This window comes from Nerophis ophidion, linkage group LG24, assembly GCF_033978795.1.
Source record: "Nerophis ophidion isolate RoL-2023_Sa linkage group LG24, RoL_Noph_v1.0, whole genome shotgun sequence".
Taxonomy (NCBI): domain Eukaryota; kingdom Metazoa; phylum Chordata; class Actinopteri; order Syngnathiformes; family Syngnathidae; genus Nerophis; species Nerophis ophidion.
This window is the reverse complement of record NC_084634.1, coordinates 25,850,154-25,868,822: the sequence shown is the minus strand read 5'-3', so window position 1 is coordinate 25,868,822 and position 18,669 is coordinate 25,850,154. Positions and strand designations below refer to the sequence as shown.

At 42.1% G+C, this 18,669-nt stretch overlaps 1 pseudogene; it reads right to left on the bottom strand.

The window, feature by feature from the left end:
* Positions 1-1,734: 1,734 nt before the first annotated feature.
* LOC133541919 (uncharacterized) lies at positions 1,735-11,949 on the bottom strand (annotated as a pseudogene).
* Between the last annotated feature and the right edge of the window lie 6,720 nt (positions 11,950-18,669).

The window sequence follows — 18,669 nt, the reverse complement described above, 5'->3', positions numbered from 1 at the left end:
TATCGCTGTACCTTTTTTTAATAATATTTTCATGTTACGTTACAGCATTAAATTAGTAACTAATACGCTGAAACACAACTAACATTAACACGCTAACAATTAACAAGTGTCACATAATCAATTACCGTATTTTTCGGATCATAAATCGCTCCGGAGTATATGTCGCACCGGCCAAGAATGCATAATAAAGACGGAAAAAAACATATACATCGCACTGGAGTATAAGTCGCATTTTTGGGGGAAATTTATTTGATAAAATCTTAACACCAAGAATCGACATTTGGAAGGCAATTTAAAATAAATAAAGAATAATGAACAACAGGCTGAATAATTTTATGTTTTATGACGCATAAATAACCAACTGAGAACGTGCCTGGTATGTTAACGTAACATATTATGGTTAGTGTCATTCAAATAACTTTCACATAGAGAACAGGCTTTTAAGATTACCAAACAATCTGTCACTCCTAATCGATAAATCCGATGAAATTTTCTTCCTCGATGTCGCTTCTAAACAACTCTGCCAACTCCAAAGGTATGCGGCGCTTCCTCTAGTCGTTTTCTGCTGCATATTTCACTACGTCCCGCTTGTAATCTGCAGTACATGATTTCCTTTTCGGTGCCATTTTTGTTCAGCCCTTCTCAGTTTTTATAGGTTACCGCCAATGATTAAATGATCCATTTTAATAGCTACGGCAGTAGCATATAGCAGTTACCAATCAATGAACCATAAGGCACTTCTGCCATGACCCTACCCCGCCAAGTTCTTATTCGGTCGATGTGTGACGATTGCTGACATTTTCTTCGTCTCTTCCGCGAATGAGATAAATAATATTATTTGATATTTTACGGTAATGTGTTAATTTCACATAAATCACTCCGGATTATATGTCGCACCCCCGGCCAAACTATGAAAAAAAAACGTGATTTATAGTCCAAAAAAATACGGTACTTAGTAAGGCATGGAGCATGAGAAGAGCAGAGGTATTGCATGAAATAACATGAACAGAGCATTAAAAAAATCAACGACGACACCAGAACGACCAACTGAAAAACCAGGCTTAAATAATGACATGATTGAGACAGGTGCGTGAGTCCAAAACGTGAGACAGGTAAAACTAATGAGTTGACATGGAAACAAAACAAGAGGGTGAAATAACAGGAACCAGTGGCGTCTTAAACGAACAAAACATAACGAAACAAAACATGATCACAAGACATGACAACGAGACATACAAACACCAAATAAAACATATAAATGATAAATGGGTTGTACTTGTATAGCGCTTTTCTACCTTCAAGGTACTCAAAGCGCTTTGACACTACTTCCACATTTACCCATTCACACACACATTCACACACTGATGGATGGAGCTGCCATGCAAGGCGCCAACCAGCACCCATCAGGAGCAAGGGTGAAGTGTCTTGCTCAGGACACAACGGACGTGACGAGGTTGGTACTAGGTGGGAATTGAACCAGGGACGCTCGGGTTGCGCACGGCCACTCTCCCCACTGCGCCACGCCGTCCCATGTAACACAGAAAAATGCATGCAACAAAAAATATTTCTATGTCAACTCTTCTAACACATTACCATCTACAAGCAAATGTTTTCCATTTCAGTCAGTCATACAAATTATTGATTTACTGGTGTTTTTCCTGGTCGAGATGAAGATGTTATATTTTGATGTGTTCGTAGATCATTTTGATGATGTTTAGGGACTGTTTGACCCTACTACGCCTTAGACTTGCCATCAAAAAGTCCCTTTTCATCAGCAAAATGATCTGCAAACAACACATCCAAATCAAACATATCCCCTTCATATTGAGCACAAAAACCACACAGGATGGCTTCGTGGTCACTGAAATAAGTGGACATCACTTCAAAGTACACAGCATACTGCGTTGTTTTCACATAAACATGGTCAATTAATGTCCCATTCTCTGTAGTCTCTTGTGTTACATGCTGATAAAATCCATTTTGGCCCATTAATTTACCAATTGATGTATGTTTGAGAAGGTCTTCATTAAAATCTCCCATTATAAGAATTGTTACTGATTGGATTTACCCATTCAAGTAACTTAACCAGATTTGATTTAAAAAGTGAATTTGGATAAGATGGTGGACGATACATTACTGCCATCAAAATGTTCTCTTTGGTAAACAGGCACACTATACACTCCAGATTTAAATTGGGCACCTGCAGAATCTCACAGTCCGAATTATCTACAACATATAAACCCACTCCGCCATGTTCTAGATCTCTAATCTCAGATCATTTGACATCATTGCTGCTGTAACACAAGGCTCGAGGACGCCTGTGGAAAGTGTATCCCTCTATTTGGACGCAGTCTGTTGAGGATTGTGCACTGAGCCACGTCTCTGTGACAGCAATACAGTTAGGCTGTAAATGCTGCGTGCAAAACACCAAATGAGCGGCGTGGTAACTTAAATTTCGAACCTTCATTAAACACAAAGATAAATTGTGAGTTTCTAAGGAAGGCTGTGGCTGTTCAATTAGAAATGGGGGCATGCTATCCAATACCTCCTTGACGGTATCCTTGCAGTAAATGGCCTTTTCCTCAAATATCTGATCACAAGGCCGGACATATCCCCAACACGGGTGCGGGCGACATACGCCTGCCCAGCTGCAGAAACCTTGCCTAAACACACAACAGACCTTGCACTTTGTGAACAGTGCAGGCCCACGCGAGTTTAAGAGGAAACTGACGACGCAAACCGCCAGGTTTTTTTCGCCGAAACCTCCAGGGGATCAAAGGCAGTAGGAACGCTACTTCCTCCTTCGTGAGCCTATTTTTGAATCATCAAATTTCTTATAGACTGCGAAGGGTAAGTTTTTATTTGCTCCAAATTGAATATAAGTCACCGTTCCACATGCGCCATTGACCAGACCGTCTGCTACGTCAACATTTTTGGAAAGCATTACACGTTCTTTCGGAGCCAAACACAAACTCTTGGCCAAACTCGTGTACGATGTTTTGCCGAACTATGCGCTTTAATTCACCCGACTTCCTACTGTTAATAAAATCTTGGGCCTCGATTGTAACAATCTGGACAGGTTGCGAATAATAATTATGTGCGCTGGTTTGCATATTCATGGTATGAATATGCAAAGCTGCGCACTCTTCCCCCGTCTCCCAGGGATTTGAGTATATCTACGTCGCTTTTCAATAAGGGGGTTTGCTTTGACCGAACTGTAAGTCTACTTAGCAGCTCAGAAACAGAAAATACACTATCTTTTTGTCTTACAATTTATTTTAGTGCTGTTTTGTAAAATGACACTAGAGGTCCACATTCACCTGACTGGTGTAAAGCGGCCTCCCTTTGCCGCGTGGCAACTGATAACAGTCACCGACAGCTACAACACTAACATTGCCAAATGGAGACAAGTCCCCCGTCTGTTCAATTTGCCTTTACCGGCCATGCACATAAGCTAAAAGATGATCTACCATACTGATTTCGTCAATGATGAGAATTTGTAGGTGACCAAATTGACTCCTCGAGGAGTTTATCTTATCCTCACCCAGAGGGATATACGGTAAACTAACCTGCATGCCAATATTGAAGGTGTGGTGAATTGTGGCTGCATGTAAATTGTATGCAGCTAAGCCTGTGGGAGCCGTTAAGAGTACGCAGGTTTCACCCAGTTGGTACAGACGCGACAATAGTCTCCTTGCCTCGTACTGGATAGCTCTAATCCAGTGGTTCTTAACCTTGTTGATGGTACCGAACCCCACCAGTTTCATATGCACATTCACTGAACACTTCTTTAGTGAAAAATAAAATGTTTTTTTTATTTTCAAATTCAAGACAGTTATATGTTGTTGTTGTTTAAATAGTGCACAACATGAACCATGCATGCACATCACCTTGTTCAAAGAACAAAACCAACACAGTGTATGAACTCACAACAAATTACACACTTGCAAATTAGAGGGACCATTATTTGGGGGGTATCCACAATACTTAGACTTCCTTTTTATTGTCATTCAAATGTTAATTTTACAGTACAGATACGCCGAGGATTTTATTTACACGATTGATTGATTGAATTAAACTTTTATTAGTAGATTGCACTGTACAGTACATATTCCGTACAATTGACCACTAAATGGTAACACCCGAATAAGTTTTTCAACTTGTTAAATTAAGTCGGGGTCCACGTTAATCAATTCATGAGTCTGGTGTGTCTTAACCGCTGCGGAGGAGGCTCTGCCGAACCCCTGAGGCAGACTCACCGAACCCCTAGGGTTCGATCGATCCCAGGTTAAGAACCACTGCTCTAATCAAATGGCTTTTTCCAGTACCTGCCCCACCAGTTACGAGCGCATGGAAAGGTTCTGGGTTTTTTCCCATCACCTTTTCTAGGCACCATTTCCTAATCCTATCAAAAATGCTCCTCCGCGTCTCATTCAGAGAATGGACCAGCGCTAAACCTTCCCTTCTAGACAAAATGTTGGTGTTTCTCTCAAATTGAGCTACTTGTTTACCAACAACAAACAAATCGGGGACATTTTCCTCCAATTCAACTAGCTGCTCTTCCCTAATTTCCCCCTGCTGCTGTTGCCGCCTCTCCTCTAAACATTCCATGTTTTCGATTTGCTGTTCACAACAAAGGTCCCCCCACGCATCGTCATTGACATTATGGAACCGGTCCGCCATCTCCTGCGCTTGCTCTAATCGAGGACAGTCCACTTCAAACTTTGCCCTGTTTTTATCAACGACGTCTCTCACTGGCCGCGCGGTTTCGCATGCCGACCTCACATTACCTTCCTCATAGAACTGTTTGTAGAACTCAAAGCCTTCCGGCTTGAGATTTAAATCAGTTCCATGAGGAAGGAACAACTGCAGCAAACTCTGAAAGTGGGCTTCCTCCTGTTTGTCTAATTTAAACCCCATGTAGCAAACGACGGCAAACTGAGATCGTGTTCTCCGCAAGATGAACCCTAAACCCCCTTGTAGTGCAATTCTATTGTCTGATTTTTCATTCTAGCTGAGAACACGATACTCTGAACTAAATGTGGCTATGCACATATTCTCAAACACGACACTATCGGGTCTTTTCCTAAACCTATCTACAATACTTGTCATCCACATGTCTTCTGACTTAAGACCATATGAGGAAGACTTTCGCAACAACACACTGAGGGGTAAACTCATCTGCACAATGTTATTCCCTGTTGGAATAAACACGACCTTCCTGGAACATTCTTTCAAATGCAGGCTCATTAGTCTATACACTGCCTCCTGAGCGGAGACATCTCTGTTGTGTAAATATACACTGCCCAGTTTCTTTAAAGCATCTTTAGCAGAGAGATTTCCTTATTTATTTAAGGGCATTGCTCAATAACAGACCTATTTCTGTTAGCGTTCCAACACTTCAATAAATTCCTTTTATACTGGTTAACCCAGGTGTCGTTTCCCCCTCGCCTGTAAACCACCTTATTCTTGGTGTCCAGCCGCCTATAAGCGAGCTCAAAGACTGTCTGGTTGATGCCCACACTGGCAAACAACTCTTCTACGCTACCAAAAGGCTCCTCCCTCTCCATGGCATCCTTTACGCTCAACATAATCAACCGTGCAACCTCCTTTGGCAACTTCTGTCCCTTTTTCTCCAGACAGGTGCACTGTGGCCTGTTTTCTGAAATACAACTACCCTCTGTCCCTGTTCCCTTTTTAGAACAAACACATTCTTTGATTTTGCAGATGAACGTGCGTGCAGAGATCGGTTTAGGAAAACTGAAACGCCATTTTGTTTTATTTTTACGACATGACTTTGAATGCGTTTGAACAGATGACACAACTTCCAATAGTGTGTCATTGTCTGAGGGTAGCTCACATGTCACATATTTATCAATAAACTCTGCAACTTCTAAATCGGTGTTTTTATAAATTTGGGGAGCTCCATCAATCCAAAACAGCACATGAACATGGAACTCAATTCGATAAAAGTAATCTACAATCTTGCCAACAGGTTGAGATGGGGACATGAGTTCTTCCTTCAAAAAACAGTGCCACCTGTAGTCAAGCATCCTCACAGCTGTGACCAGGTTGCGACGCAACAGCTCGCACCTATCGGCCCACTCTAACTGTTCTACTGTCTGCTGTCTGCCTTCCTGTCTCAGGATGCTGGCAAGGAGATTCTGCCAGCGCAAATCAGCAGAATAAAAGGTGCAGAACCATGTTGGAATCCCCAATTGGCGGACACAAGCCAAAAGGTCTTTCTGAGCCGAAGACCAAAAAGCTGGCGTCCCGCGAACAGGCTGAAGGAAACGAAAACCATCATCGAACTGTAGCAAGCGCTTCAGAGACTCGTCTTTGATTATGCCCGGGAAATTCCCCTGAGAATGCTGACTCCCTTTACCTTAACGCATCGCGACCGGAATGCTACATATAACTTGGTCCATTTTGGACATATACCGGCTAAAGAATATATATTCCACATTGCGCGCAAAACGGCCGTCGGCGTGCATTATCTGATTATTAAAATAGCGCGACAATGTTAAGCGATCGCGCAAAACGGCCGTCGGCGTGCATTATCTGATTATTAAAATAGCGCGACAATGTTAAGCGATGCTTGCGGCTGGTGTGGAATGTATTTGTGCTCGTTAGAAACAGCACAGGGAAACACATCGCTTCATTTAATTTGTCAGAAAGCATTCTAACCGGACTATTACTTTCACCACACAACATGCTTAAAATACTGATCTAATGCTTCCTGACCGATATCAACAGGCATAAGTCAAGTGTCCTGAAACATGCAGTGCTGTTGTCTGTCATGTAACGTTTCATCTTGTGCCATGTCTTCTGATACCTCTTCTGCCCCAATTTCCTGCTCTACAGCCTCATCCTCACTGAATTGTATTGTCAACAACAACCTGGTCACCCTGACCAACCTCTACAACAACCTCTTCCTCCCTACAAAAATCTTTTAACCTTTCCTCGTTGAACTCAATGTTTTTATACAAGACATTCGTTCTCTTTAAGTAATCTATACCCGCCTGACATGCCACGAGTCAACAAATTGATACTTGTAGTGTCCCTTGTAAGTTAATTTCCGCTTTAACTTGGAGCGGAGACCCCTCCGTACTGGACCGCGGCAGCACATTGGTGGTTTGTACAATGTTTGTCGAAACATAACGGGCCCATGTAGACCATTCTGACCACCCTTAGGCAACGCCAACACCTTTATAAAAGGGATGCGTAAAGCTATCAGGTGCTGCTCTAAGCTATTCAGACATCCCAGTTCTGGTGGAACGGGGTCTACATCTAAGTTGTTGTTCCAACATTCAGCTGGGATTTCACCTTTACTGATCTTACTATGACAAGTAAAGCAAATCCACAGCTGACCTCTGGACGCAACAATGAGACAGGGATCAACACACTTATCATCACAACTATGCAGATAATGCTCGCTAATGCAATTATTTGCAATGCCAGTCGTTGCTAAACTTACTGCATATACTTCCCTCTCACAGCGCAGCACCTAATATTTAAACAGCAGCCTATGACAAACACTACACACAAAATCCGGTCCATGTCTAACCTTATTCAAAAAACTATGATTAAAAACAAAATCTACAGACCTCTCCAGCCTCTGCTTCCGACTCAGCTGTACACTAGCTATCACTTGCTTCCTATGTTTTAAATTAACACTGTACTGCCTTTTGCTGCCTAGTTTAACTCTTTCCTTGTGTTCTAAATTATCTCTATATTTCCCTACACTGTTTGCTTTAACTCTGTCCCTGTGTACCAAATTATCAATGTTTTATTTCACTCGCCACTTAACTCCCAAATTTAAGCCTTTCCCTGTGCTCAATATTATCCCTGTATTTCCCTACACTGCTTGCTTTCACCCTGTCCTTGTGCTCAGAACTATATCTGTATTTCTGTACACTTTGTGATGTATTGCTCTTCCTGAAGTTCAAGTCCTCACTATATATTTTCCCATAAAGCAAGGCACGTCTCTCTCGACGTCTAACATTAAATGTATCCTGCAGTCTTTTCTTATGCTTTAAATACTTTGTCGCACTAGAATCCGTACTTATTTTACTGCCCTCTACAACCTCTAAAAAATCTTTACCTGAATCTAGACAATCTATCCCATCTACTGCCTGCTCCGCTCCATCTTTCACTAAAGACCTCGTGCTACAGCCTATATCCCTGCCTAATTTACAATAACAATGACAGCTTTGCAGTCCAGGCTTTATAACATAAACAACGTACTCAAAATGCTGGCCCCCGACATTCTCCAAGTAAATGCAGTCCGCTGACAAACACTTAACTCCTGCAACTATACTTTAGCCAACGACCATCATCAATGTAAAAATGTCAAATCCTAAATAATCTGCAGTGGCCTGGATTTCAATCTCTGTGGCCCAAGTCTTGACACACTTCATACTGGACTGCTTGATATACTCTAAGAGCGACATATCGCTCCTCAAAATACCCCTATACCTAGCCTCATTTTTTTCTAGCTCTCTACAGGCTGCCAATCTAATCTTACGATGGTTCTTCTGTGAACCACTGACAGCCTGAGAAACAGCTCTGAAAAAGCAGTTCACACCCGGAACTATTTTCTCGCTAAGGCAGGGAACACCTAACTAGCCCACCTCTCTATGCACCAGACCACTGACTTTCAAAAAATCTACTTTTAATTGACTACACAAAGCCCTACAAATGTCATCACCTAGGTGACAGAAAAACTGTTTCTCACTCTCTGGTGCAGTGATAAACACTACATCAGAGTTGACTATAACGCTATCAAAACGCTTCAGATTGTTTTGACATGCGTTCACGGAATAAAATCTTACGCTTTTTGCCATCAGTTGCAACGAATTCTGCTGTTGAGCCACTGCTAACTTCACTTAAAAAAGTGAGAACAGAAGCGCCAGACAGTACCGGGCTCGCTTCCACACCAGCCCCACTCTGACACAGATGGGGCTGCAAAAATGTTTTCAAGGTCACTAAATCCTGGTGCCGGAGCAGTGCTCATCTCTTTGAAGCCACTCCACAGAAACACCGAAATGTGCGTGGCTAACAGCTTGACCTGCATAACTCTCAAACAACGAGGTGGTGGCACAAACATCATTGATGTCACTAAGCTCAGGTGCTGCAGCAGTGTTCATCTCAAAGATGCAACTCTACAGAAGCTCCAGACAATGTGTGACTTGGACCTACACTAACCCTAACGCCACACAGCTCAAAAGGGTTCTGCCCTGGACTGAGAGCGTCAGCCAAACAACAAATGTAGTGATGCAGGTCATCTAAACAGGAAAAGTGCAGTATTACACTGGTACCGTTGTCATCTACCAGGCCACAGCTACTACGTGAGTGACTGTCGACCACAGCGAACTGTCCATCCTCACAGATAATGGCAGAGGTAGACGTCATTAGTGTCAGCAGACATGCGCTGTACTGCCTGAAAATTCCCTCTCAACCATTACACAGAGTCACAAAGGGACCGTTTTTCTGCTCAACACCCACATCACCTGATGCTGGGTGTTGACTAAAATGGAAACAAAACAACAGCTCGTCAATAACTACATGACTAGGTAGATCCGGCACGGACAAATAATGCGACGGATGGCTAAAAATACCCAGATTGCGCTTACTACTGTAAAATTTGTCGCCGGAATACAGGATGCGATCGAGATCCTATGTCTCCCACGAAAACACGCAACCCCCACTTCCCTCGCCAAAACACTGCTCATGGAGAAACTGTTAAAGTTACAGTATGGGAGACATGTTAACGACCCCCACCTCCTCTTCTGGTCTTCTACCCTTTCCTTCATATTTACTCAAACTACTTTTTTAAAACCACTGAGGGGGTTTGGGCTCCAGGCTAACGTCGACATCATACAGAGGTGCGAAGACTCCACCTCCGTATTATGGAGTGACATCCACTCTTCCGTTCTCAGCCACAGTTTCAGTAAAGGTGGGGCACAACTGTTTCCACAGCTTTTGTTTCACGACACGTCCCAGATCTAGGCTGTAAGGACTTGGCTGGCCATTCTTGAACCTACAACAGAAACAGTAGCTGTGTCCCAATTCAAGGTCTGCATCCTTCGGATGTCCCGGCCTACGCAGCCTCAGTAGGCAGGACCTTCGGAGGCACCTCCGAAGGATGCGTCACCCGTTGTTAAATGGGACAGTCTAGCCTGCGGAGGATACTTACATTTGAAAGTGTATTCGCTGCCGATGCCGCTGCTTATATTTGACGCCATCGTCAAAAAGATCCGAATTGAACAAAGGCGCGTAAAGCATCATGGGATATGGGAGGCCACAAAGTATAGTCGCGGTGCATCCTTTAAATACAGGAAAAAGGAGGGCGCATTCGTCGGCTGCTTTTGGAGGAGCCTTCGAATTGAATTGGGGCAGCCTTCCCGCAGCGTTGTTACGTAAGCAGCTTTCAAATTTGCCCTTCGAAGGATGCAGACCTTGAATTGGGACACAGCTAATGTCACGGTCAGATCAATCAATGCTGGTGATATTGACCTAAAGTTAAAACCCCGTTGCATCGTCCATTATTCTAGCTTAGCGTTAGCGGCGATGCAGGCTGCAAAGCTGTGGTTGGAATGTCGTTTTTCAGCATATTGTGTTGTTGCGCCCAGAGAGTAATTTTTTTTTTACTTTTATTGCCATTCTTGTGTTAAAAATAGGTTATATAAAGCACGGTTTATCTCCCAACGTAAGCTCTAAACATTAACACCAGCAGGTGGTTACAATAGTTATCAGTTGTGTTTATTTTTAAATACATCCCTTTCTCTTGTTTAATTAATCGGACAGTCGATTTGTGTTACAAATTCATCCGTCGTCTACCGCGACTTAATCAGGGATTCACAGTCGTAAATATCTCTTCTTCCGGTTTCGAAGCAATGTGAACACAAAAAGTGCTTGTTGCTTCAGACGCCATTGTTTGTGTCAAATAGTTAGTTTTTTTAGCGTTTGACTTTGTAGAAAGAAAGAGAATAACTCCTGAGGAATGTCGAAGCATTGTTGGTTAAATGGACACCAAACATTGCGAATGAAATAAAGCGTTAAAGAGTGTCAAACTAGCATTAGCACTCATCGTCAAAATGTCTAAAGGTGACATGTTTGGAGATGTGACAAATAACAGTCCACTCTGTCTGATGTTCTGATGGGTATTAAAATTTCGGTTGCACGTGAAGGTATCGTCCAATCACTGATCGAGATGCTGTTCAGACATTCTGATTGGTGGAAGAAAGTTGGTCTTTTTTAAATTTTGTAAATTCAGTTTATTTCAAAGTATTATTTTTGTTCATTTTAAGGTTCCATACATCCCATAATGTTACTAAATGAAAAATACAAATGAATACATTGTTATAATGTTGCTATACAGTTAAGTGACACGTGACTGATCTCTGACGTCACGAGTTTAAAGGTGAACGTTTTTAAATTGGTCACATTATCGGTAAAAAGGGTCAAAGTTATATTTAATATAATGGGAAAATGTCTTTGTCAGAATGTCTGAGCTGGATATTTTCAATAAAACTAACAACTTTTCTCAAAACTAAAGTTTTGTGCTTCTATTCAATTGTGATGGATTCTGTTGGAATTCTAAAAATGTTGGATGTCCGTGAACCCGTTTTGGTAATGTACATGACGTGCCATCGTTGACAGGAGATGACCTACACACAATTTTTTTGTACTGGTCACGTTGTGACGGTTGACGAGCCAAGGTGTGTGGCGGAAAAGAGCGCTCTTCCAAGTCGGGGGCGAGTCTCTGGGCGAGCTGGCCCGGGCCTTGACCTGCAGCTCACATAGATTGGGGTTATTTCGATAGGCCGACACCGGGTAGTGGTCCTGCAGCTTCCCACTACTCTCCACAAAGGCCTGAAAGTTGTTCTTGACCTTTCTGGCAACCTGTACGGCCGCCGGAGAGTAGGTGTTGATGAGAGGAATCATGGATATTCCAGGGGGAGGCCTCTTTTAGTCCAGGAAGACCTTAGTCTGTCTCCTGAGAAAGGACCTGGAGTAGCTCCTCTTCCTCAGGGCTGAAAAGAGGACCCTCGTGGCTACTGTGAAGTCCTTCTGCCTGGTACAGATCCTATGAAACCTCAGCGGTGGAGATTTCACCAACCCCGCAAAGTGTGCTTGGGGTGGAAGCTTCTTTTATACTGGAGGGTGTCGGTCTACTTGGAAAATACCTTGAAGTCCAGGCGATGTGATGGAGACTTGGTGATTTTTTTATTATGGGTGTTCAGTGTGTTCAGGAATACACTGAACTCCTCCCTGGAGTGGGTCCACACACGACAAATGTCGTCCAGGTACCAGATAATCATCCAATCAGAAATGCTGTCCAGACTCTATATAATGAGGTGATACCCACTTAGCCATCCTCATTCACAGTCTCTTTCAAAGTGGGGCGAGACAGACGCTCTCCTTGCTTCCCTCAAGCTCAAGGCTATTTGAACACCTGCGACCATTCTTGAAATTAACACAGAAACAAATTCAAATCAATAAATGCTCGTAATATTGAGCAAACACCTTGTTTCAAAATCTTTTTGAAGACTAACATACTTCAGTTTGTCTTCACCATCTGGTGATGAACACGCTGGTGTTGCTCCACTGGGTAGTTATTGGTTCAGATGGAGAATTGACATGTGGCTTTGGGACACGAAAGACTGACGCCACCTGCAGGTCTTTGTGTGGGATTGAGGAGGAAGGAATGGGTGCCTCTGCTCCTGCAGGTGTGACATTTCAGGACACAGCTTAGTATGATAGTCATATTTACCTGTACTTGGCCATCCTTATCAACACTTCCCTTGACCACGGGGCGAGAAACACACACACCTGCGCCCTGTGTAGCACCTAGATGTTCTAATTTAGCCTGTTGGAGAGCAAAGACGTCAGGGTGTCAATCTCACAATGCAGCTCTGTCACCCACTTTGCTTTTATAGCTGATCAACTTCCTCTCACTGTATCTGCGTGTTACGTAACAACACTTTTAAATGATAAATAAATGGGTTGTACTTGTATAGCGCTTTTCTACCTTCAAGGTACTCAAAGCGCTTTGACACTACTTCCACATTTACCCATTCACACACACATTCACACACTGATGGAGGGAGCTGCCTCGCAAGGCGCCAACCAGCACCCATCAGGAGCAAGGGCGAAGTGTCTTGTTCAGGACACAACGGACGTGACGAAGTTGGTACTAGGTGGGATTTGAACCAGGGACCCTCGGGTTGCGCCCGGCCACTCTCCCACTGCTCTGCACAGCTGTTGAGTTAGTGGGGTTAGTCCAGTTATACAAAGTTGAAAGCAGGGGTCAGGAGAAGCAGATTAGGGGTCACTATAAGGAAAAATCGCAAAAGAAAAAAATAATTGAGTTTCAAGGAATGTTTGGAGCAATGAAGAAGACTTATGGACTAGTGTAAGGTGACCTACACTTTGTCCTCTGATTGTCTACTCCCTTCTCCATCTTTACTCAAAGTTGCTTTCACAGCAATTAGGAGAGTTAGGCTCAACTGAAAGGTCAACAACATACAGTGATTGAAAGACTCCACCTCTGTATGATGGAGTGATATTCACTTAGCCATTTTCACCCACAGTGTCGATAAACGTGGAATGAGACTGACGCTCCCACAGCTTTTGTTTAACGACGCGTCCAAGATTAAGACTACTGTATTTTTCGGATTATAGACCGCAGTTTTTTTCATAGTTTTGCCGGGGGTGCGATTTATACTCTGTGACTTATGTGTGAAATTATTAACATCCATCCATCCATCCATTTTCTACCGCTTATTCCCTTTCGGGGTCGCGGGGGGCGTTGGCGCCTATCTCAGCTACAATCGGGAGGAAGGCGGGGTACACCCTGGACAAGTCGCCACCTCATCGCAGGGCCAACACAGATAGACAGACAACATTCACACTCACATTCACACACTAGGGCCAATTTAGTGTTGCCAATCAACCTATCCCCAGGTGCATGTCTTTGGAGGTGGGAGGAAGCCGGAGTACCCGGAGGGAACCCACGCATTCACGGGGAGAACATGCAAACTCCACACAGAAAGATCCCGAGCCTGGATTTGAACCCAGGACAGCAAGACCTTCGTATTGTGAGGCAGACGCACTAACCCCTCTCCCACCGTGAAGCCCATTATTATTAACATATTACCGTCTAATATTAAATAATATTTATTTCATTCACGTAAGAGACTAGTCGTACCAATAGAAGAAGAAGCGGCGCATTGTCTGCCTTTTGGAGTTGGCAGAGTTGTATAGAAGCGACACCGAGCAAGAATATTTTATCCGATTTACCGATTAGGAGTGACAGATTGTTTGGTAAACATATAGCATGTTCCATATTCTTTATTTCTTTTAAATTGCCTTTCAAATTTCTATTGCCTTTCAAATGTCTATTCTTGGTATTAAATTTGATCAAATTTCCCCAAAAAATACAGCTTATACTCAAGTGCGACTTATGTTTCTTTCCTTCATAATGCATTTTCGGCCGGTGCGAAGTGATTTATAATCCGAAAAATACGATATACGAACTCGCCCGACCATTCTTGAACCTACGACAAACGTCAAATTAATAAATGCTTATAATACATAGTACTTTATTGATTCCTTCAGGAAAATTTAAAATATAATATTGACAAAACATATTTTTGAAGCCAAACATACATTTGATTGTCATCCACCACCTGGTGATAAATGCTATGCAACTCCTCCACTAAGAGGATGTGGATACTTATGTGTAGGGATGATGTACGTTTAGAAATTATCGAGTTCGATGCCATTATCGAACCGATTCCTTATCGAATCTCTTATCGAATGGACGCTAAAGGCACGCCCGCAGTGAGCATATAGTGCTGCTATGTGCATTGTAAATTTAAAAAAAAATGACCGACGAGCACATCACCAACATGGACAAGGTGGCGCTCACTTTCACTTTTTGGAGAAGGGGACCAGCACGCTAGTGAATCTATACGCACAACGGGGTAAGAGAAGTCGGCTTTTACTGTTGTGTTAGCTTATTATCCTAATGGACAACGAGACTGACTTTGAAAATGAGGAGAGGGAATCTGGCGTGTTTGATGTAGAACTTGCCCAGCTGTTCATATCGGACACAGAAGATGAGCACTGTACGTATGATAAATTTGTGGATGACGATTAATTAAAAACTAATGTGACTACAATGATAAATACTTCAATAAAGTACAACCGAACTCAACCTGGCTCCTGCTGCCTTTTTAAAACATGCATGCTAGCGTATGTTTTAGGCAAACGTGTGTTTAACCATGCCTGCGCCCAAAAATATGCTGCGCCTTATTTATGTGTTAAATACAGAAATAGCACCCGTAAATGACACGGCACATTTTAATATGGTGTGCCCTATGGTCGCGAAAATGTGGTATAGTGGCTTCGATAACGGGAACCGGTTCTCAAAAAGTAATTGGAATCCATGGAATCGGTTCTTTTCTTATTGAACAATCGGGAGAACCGGTTTCGGACATCATCCCTACTTTTGTGTTTAGATGGAGAATAAATGTGAGGCAGTGCGACTGCATGTCTTTTCTATCCACAGCCATGACAATTTACAATACATATATGTTCATCTTTTTTTTGTGTGTGCAAAATGTTTGCTCCAAGAGCTAATGGATGTCAAATATTTTTATTACATGTATATAGTATAATTTTTGCTGTGCAATATGGGTATTGTTATTTTCTGCAATTTGTACAATATTTTGGTTTACAACACTGATTCTAAAACTGTGGTATGCTAAAGAAGTCTTTAAATATGTACTTTACAATCTTTAGCATATCAGTATGTGGAATTAAATTATGGAATGGATTAATTAAAGAAGTTAAACATTGTGGAATGGATTAAGTAAAGAAGTTAAACATTGTGCTGATATGATCCAGTTTAAGAGGCTGTTCAAATTAATAGTGCTTACAAAGAAGAAGAATTATGAGAAACACTTTAAACCTTATTGAAAATAACGTATTCTTCATCTCTATGTTAATAATGACTGAATTAATTAAATACATATTATAAAACTGTTGTGTTACTAACGGATGTCATTTTGATATTTTGCTGTAAAGAAGGTCAGTGAATGAATTTATATATTTGTGGTCGCTCTAGCGTGTGAAAGGGGTAGGATTAAATAAGCTTTGCTTCTTCCTACTCCTTTTCGGACATGATGTATTATGTATTGTGAAATGATGAAATTGCCTGATGTATAATGTAGGTATGTCATGTTTGAAATAAACTAAGAAAATAAAAGAAAGTATTATTGTTTGTGCATTGTGTGTAATGTAACAGTGATCCAAAATATTAAATATACTTGTTAAATACAACCTGTCTTGTTTTACTGAATACTTAGGTCTACTGCCCAACTGTATTTTAATGTTGGTCATTATATTTGTGCAAGGTGAAAAAGGTTTGAGAGCCACTGGTTTACCATACTAGTGTTATTTTATTGTATTAATTACATTTTAGGCTTTTCTATGAGTAAAATCTACACTGCAACTGTGGAATTTTCCCATTGTGTAATGACTAGAGTATATATTACTGTAGAGGACTGACACCACTGGTAGGTCTTTATATGGGATGACTGAGGGAGAAAAGGGTGCCTTTGCTACAGGTTGGATGTTGGAGAATTGCTTCATTGGACCTATTTATTGGTTGAAATGTCTTACCTTGTCCTCCCTGCAGCAGGGACACTTGATGAAGGCAGCACGCTTCCTTACGACAGTGCAGATCCACTCCTGCTGCAACAGCGACCTCCAAATATATGTCAGAGAATATCAGTAACAGCAACCGAAAACACTTTTCCTCATTTTAAAGTGTACCAAATAAGTGTATAAACTGATCACAATTTCAAAACACAAAGTCGGTATGGTATTTCTAACACAGGGTGCCAAAAGCCATCCGTCTTCTTCTGCTTATCCGAGGTTGGGTCGTGGGGGCAGCAGCCTAAGCCCAGACTTCCCTTGGGAGGCGTTCGGATGGCATCTTGACCAAGAGGAACAGCGTCTTTACTTTGAGCTTCTCACGCTATCTCTAAAGGAGAGCCCCCCCTCTAGGCGGAAGAAACTCATTTCGGCCGCTTGTACCCGTGATCTTGTCCTTTCGATCATAACCCAAAGCTCATGATCGATACAGTGTCCGCATGACTGAGGACGCCTGTTGATCTCACGATCCGCTCTTCCCTCACTCGTGAACAAGACTCTGAGGTACTTGAACTCTTCCACACGGGGCAGGGTCTCCTCCCCAACTCGGAAATGGCCCTCCACCATTTTCCGGGCGAGAACCACAGACACGGACTTAGAGGTGCTGATTCTTATCCCAGTTGCTTCACACTCGGCTGCGAACCGATCCAGTGAGAGCTGAAGATCCTGGCCAGATGAAGCCATCAAGACCACATCATCTGCAAAAAGCAGCGACCTAATCCTGCAGCCACCAAACCGGATTGAATTTACTGAGTAGCTATATGAAACAAAAACGTAGCTTTTGCGTCCCAGGTGACTATAACAATACTATGGCAAATAATTGTTAGCGTTATCATTGATAAAAAATCAATACCATTTTTATACCGTGTAGGGGGCCAAACAACCCTAACCATGGGCCGGAAATGGCTTTTGGACCGCACTTTGGACACCTCAGTTTTAGCATATTCTCCTCACAGTTGATTAGTGTCCTCCCTATCACCTTTAATTACATTTAACTACATTCCATAACTGATCAGTGATGAGCAAGCTACTTGGAAAAAGTAGTGAGTTAAACTGAAATGTAGTTAAGCTACGTGGCTTGTTACTGATTATATAATAGCAAATGATGCGTTTCCTTTTTGTTTTAAACACAATCATGTTAGCATGCACTAATAAATGAACAAAGAGTGTGAATAAAACTTACATTTGGCATTGTAGGAATATACTTGTCAGTTGTGAGACACAAAGTTTTCTCAGATGTTTAAAAATTGTTCGATGGTTTCGGGGGTACACGTGACCAATTTAAAAACGTTCACCTTTAAACTCGTGACGTCAGAGGTCAGTCACGTGTCACTTAACCGTACAGCAACATCATGAGGATTTATTACTTTGTATTTTTCATTTATAAACTTTATGGGATGTATGGAAATATGAAACGAACAAAAAAAGTATATTTTTAAATACAATTAATTTACAACATTTTGACAAAAACTTTCTTCCACCAATCAGAATGTCTGAACAGCATCTCGATCAGTGATTGGACGATACCTTCACGTGCAAACGAAATTTTAAATCCCAACAGAACATCGGCCACTGGGCGTTATTTGGCACATCTCCAAACATGTCACCTTTAGACATTTTGTCGATGAGTTCAAATGTAAGTTCGACACTCTTTAACTCTTTATTTCATTCGTCGTGTTTGCTGTCCATTTAACCGACAATGCGTCTACATTCCTCAACTGTTATTGTCTTCCTTTCGACGAAGACAAACGGTAGAAAATCACAATGCCCTATTATTTGACACAGGTGTACATGATGTTAGCAGGTAAGTGCGTGTTAAATCCCGACGTTTCAAGGAAGCAAACTGGTTAGAAAATTGCCTTGTGTTATCTTAACGTGTGTACATACTGGATTCAACAAGGTCATTAAAAACTAACGAAAACCCTAAAGTCATTAGTTAAA